Here is a 4813-nt window from a genome sequence, read left to right as displayed (position 1 = left end):
TCCTCAGCAGAGGGTGGTGGTGCTCAGGAGTCTACTGTTGCTTGGATCTGCTGCATTGATTTAAAGGCACAAAATACAACACAGCAAGGCACAACGTACCAGGCACTGAACACAAATGTATTCACGATATTAATAACCCCCAATAAAAGTGACCACCCTAATTATGAAAATTAGGGGATATGGAAGAAAGAAGAGAAAAAGGTAAAAGAGAAAAAAGAAAAGAAAAAAATCAGCAAAAGAAGGAGTGCAAAAATGAAATTGGTAAAAAGGAGGGGGGAAAAAGAAAAAGAAAATAAAAGAGCAAAAAGAGAGAATGAAGTAGAAGAGGGGAAGAGAGTATTTATATGAGGAGAAAAATCCGATAGAACCACCACTAATCCCAGCAAATTCTAGCAACAGATCCCTGGTAATGAATGCAAACTACAAACAACCAATAATGTCAAGTGAGGCAAGGGAAAACAGAAGTACAAAAATAACCATGTGGGGAGGGGGACTGGATGGTAAAAACCAGTAGAAAAACCAAAACAACCTCACAACCAATCCTAAAAAGAAAACAAAACAAAACAAAAAAACAATATACTCAACAATCAAGCAAACAACTACAAAACAATAGAAAGATAAAAGAAGAAAATAAAATTGCATAGTGATGAAAGATAAGGGAGAATTGTATAAGGATTTAGAGCAGTGGATTGGAAATAGGATATATAAGTAGGGTGAAATTTTGACAGGGGGTAAAAAGAAGGAATAGGGAAAATCTAAAGCAGGAATATGGTAAGAGAAGTAGGACAACAAAAGGGGGAAAGTGAGGAAGAGGATTTTAGCATAGTTGTAACTTTAAGATTTCAAAGCCAATTACCATCCAAGGCATTTTCTTTTGACAAATTTTGTAACAGAGGTAATTTTTTTGATTTTTAGTGGCTTCAATGCTAAAGTATTATATTATTTTATTTTATTTTAATTTTGTGTAAAAACAGGTGTGTTCCCAATATTTGGGAGGCAACTTTGGAATATGGTATATTATTATTTTAAAATTACCTATTATATTCAAACATTAATCCTATTGTCCAAATGTAGCCTGTATATTTTCTTTATGTCATTTTTTCCATCTTTTTAAAGATAAAACAAACAACCAAAAAACAGTCTGGGTTATTCTGTAGCATCTGTGAAGACATTGGGGCTGAAGAAGTCACCCAAATTCAGGAGGAGCGCACACATTTTCTTAAGCTTGCTTTTCTATTCATGGTTATAGAAATCCCAGATGCATCCTCAGATTCTGGGAAATGGTTCATTTGTCTAAATTTCAAATGATGGACTGGGAAATAAAAACATGGCAAAAATGAGACAACACTCTTGAGAGTGGGTGCCCATTTTACAAGATTGGCAAAAGACCTAGTAATATTTTTAATTATTTCCCTTTTTCCAGGGAATTTTCTATAACCTTTATTATTGGCTACGTGTACTGCTCATAATCTTTCTCTCCCCACTCCCACATTCTTTTTTTGTTCCAGGGAAACTCAGCAATGATCTGGTCATCTATCATTTCTTTCTTATTAAATTAAAGTCATGCTTAATAAACTAACAATAAATAACAAAGAAAAACAATAATTAATAGATAAGTACCCAATAATTTCCTTTTTAATATCTAGGTTCTAGGACATAAAAGAAGTTGAATCTGCATTGATTGAATCAAGAGGTGGGATGCTTGCACCTTTCCTGGAGAGCCACCTTGTGTCCTTCTTGGTTGCCTAGATTCTTTTTTGAAATGTCCTGTTTTTCCACAAAGTCTAATTTGCTTACGTTTTCTGCATATAATTTAGCTGATTTTTCACGTCATTATACTGTCCCAGCCCTGCTAACATTTTATAAGTTATTTGAGCATTCAGCCTGCGGTTTGTGTGGTCTTGTTCCTGACATTTCTCCAAAAATTTCCCTTCCATAGTAAATAATTTCCTCCATCCAGAGTTGCACAAGCCAGAGAAATGTTTCAGGATTAGGACATCGAGGTGGAGGGGGCCATGAAGGCCATGCCTCCAATTTTTCTTTTCTTTTTGCTCCTTTTTAGGAGCGGAGGGCGCAAGGGCAGGAGATTTATCCTCCGTAGCCTCTTTCTAAAAGGCTCTAGCAAATGAAATACCGTGTTCCACAAGGAGAAACAGTTTGGAGGCAAGTTTTCCCCCTGCTGCTGAGTTTTTTTATTTGTTTGTTTGTTTTTTGTTTGTTTTTTGTTTGTTTTTTTTTTTTACAAATTTTGAACTACTTTTTGCCAAACATTCAAGATCTAATGTACCTTCTTCAGGAAACCAAGGGTTATGTTCTATAACATCAAGCAAAAACTGTAAGAGAATACCTTCTGAAACTTTAATCCTTAAGCATGCAAACCAAAAGTCTACAATAAAGTTTCTTATTTTTTAACCGAATTCTGCCCCATTTGCCTGGCTAAAAAAAACATGTTCCCACTCTACTTACAGATTGCGATTTCTGCAACTGACTATGGGCTTTGCGTGTGGTGAATATCCCCCAACTATCTGGTGTCCCAACCTATCTGGTGAATTCTTCGTTTTTTCACTCTAGGCAAAGTCTTCTCTTCCAGATTGCCTGTTGAGGTACCAGATGTGAAAGTTCCGCCCATGTCCCACATGGTTCAGGGTTCAGGATCTGGAGAAGGGGCTGCACGCAAATGAAAAAAGACAAGCCGAAACCGGTTTGGCTCAGTGGATAGAGTGTCAACCTGCAGACGGAGAGGTCCCAGGTTCGATTCCGGCCAAGGGCATGTACCTGGGTTGCAGTCACATCCCCAGTGGGGGTGTGTACAAGAGGCAGCTGATCGATGTTTCTTTCTCATCGATGTTTCTAACTCTCTATCTCTCTTCCTTCCTCTCTGTAAAAAATCAATAAAATATATTTTTAAAAAAAGAAAAAAGACGAGACAAGAAATAATAATTTGGAAATATTGGGGGCCAGACGGGCAAGCCCAATGTAAGAGAAAGGACTTCCACTGGTGCCCAGGCCTCACCAACCTTTTATTCAATTTTGGATACACATCTATCTCTTAGGCAGGTAATTGCAGTAACAGACTACAGTGGGGCCTTGACTTAAGAGTTTAATTCATTCCGTGATGGAGCTCGTAACTCAAATTACTTGTATGTCAAATCAAAAAGTGAATGAGTGAGACACGTGATGCTGGGCTGATGTTGTGGTATTCATTGTGACGTTTGCTGTGCCAACTAGTGGTGGGGTATCTGAAGCTGGCTCGTAACCCGAATTTTTGCTCGCAATTCAAAGCAAAAAATCGACCAAGAGACGGCTCTTATCTCGAAAAACTCGTTAGTCGGGACACTCGTAAGTCAAGGCCCCACTGTATCTTAAAGGTCAGTAAATATTAGAAAATTTACTGTGAGACTGGTCAGGAAATAGCTTGAGCCCCCATTGTCTAGACTAAACAATCGGTGTATAGCTCTGGCCCTTGCCATGGGTTCAAGGTTCACCAGCATTCCGGAATCCTTGTTTACACTTCTCTGATAGTGAAGACAATGGGTGGCTTCCTGCATAAAAAGAGAATTGGCTGAGAGGAAGATAAGGGACATGTTGGCTAGGACGATTTGATTGATACTAAAAACCCCTTCCATTCCTCCAGAATAATACTGATAGCTGACTGTGCCCCTTCCGCAAGTTACCTCCCAGAGGCACATAGAGCATGGGGTAAAAAGAGTAGTTGGGTGGGCTTGGAAGCCAGCTTGAACTGACAGCAACAGCTTCTCTCTGGCTAGGCTCATTGCCCATGGACAGTAGCTTCTGCAGCTAATTTTAAGATGGCCACTTGGCACACATTCACTTTTTGTTAAATTATTTTTAACATTCATTATCTCTTCCACCTTTAATTTTCTTTCACCAGCTGCTTTTTACAGATCCCTTTTAAAGCAAAATTAAATCAAATAACCAGACTCAAAATCACTGAGCTAAATTCCCACTTAATATGTGTTCTTTATGTAAGGTACTTCAGTGATGTCACACTGTAAGAGAATGTTTACATTCCCTTTGTAAAATGTGTATCGTGTATTACCTATACTAGCAAATATTGTTCCATCTGCAATGTCCAAGATTATAAAACTATTCTACTCCTGAATATAAGGTCAGACAAAACTATCCAATATACTGTATACAAATTAGTTTTAGATGTTTTCAAAAATGAAATTAAAAAGAGTTTTTATTGAGCTCATCCAACAACTCTAATAAAAATAAAGAGGATGCATGTGAAGATAAGAAAATTATAGCTGATCAGACAATAAAATTATCCATTTAATTTTTAAACAGAACATGTTAAACCAGGAAGTAAACAAAGGCAAATGGAAGTATAAGGAGGAGGCCAATGATAAATGATTTTTATAATATACAGCAACAATAACTATAATGCATTTAATAAAGTTTCTCCAAAACAAAATATGCATACCTAATACTTTCCAGATTGATGTCATGTATGAAGAAGTATACACTGATAGATGTTGTATACATTGTTTTCTGGAAAAGGAGTGAACCTCATTTTTTTTTTAATATGAAGTTTGGCAATTCTAAAAATTGAAGGAGAGGGAAGATTCCCAAGCTCATTTTACGAGACCAGCATTGTACTAATTCCAAAAACAGATAATGACACTACAAAGAAAGAAAATCATAATGCAGTGTCCCTGATAAGGACAGATGAAGAAATCAGCAACAAAAATTTTTGCAAACCAAATTCAGCAATGTATTAAAAAGATTAGGAGGGATAAAAAAAAATGGCTTCAGTCTAAGAAGATTTTGTCCGCTTGTTCCCAACACT

At 37.0% G+C, this 4813-nt stretch overlaps 1 pseudogene; it reads left to right on the top strand.

The window, feature by feature from the left end:
• LOC102771520 overlaps positions 1–4576 on the top strand; it is a 4941-nt pseudogene extending 365 nt beyond the window's left edge.
• Positions 4577–4813: the final 237 nt, after the last annotated feature.

This window comes from Myotis davidii, unplaced genomic scaffold (genome assembly GCF_000327345.1).
Source record: "Myotis davidii unplaced genomic scaffold, ASM32734v1 scaffold1037, whole genome shotgun sequence".
NCBI lineage: Eukaryota > Metazoa > Chordata > Mammalia > Chiroptera > Vespertilionidae > Myotis > Myotis davidii.
The sequence above is the reverse complement of the archived record's forward strand: the minus strand, read 5'-3'. Positions and strand labels throughout refer to the sequence as shown.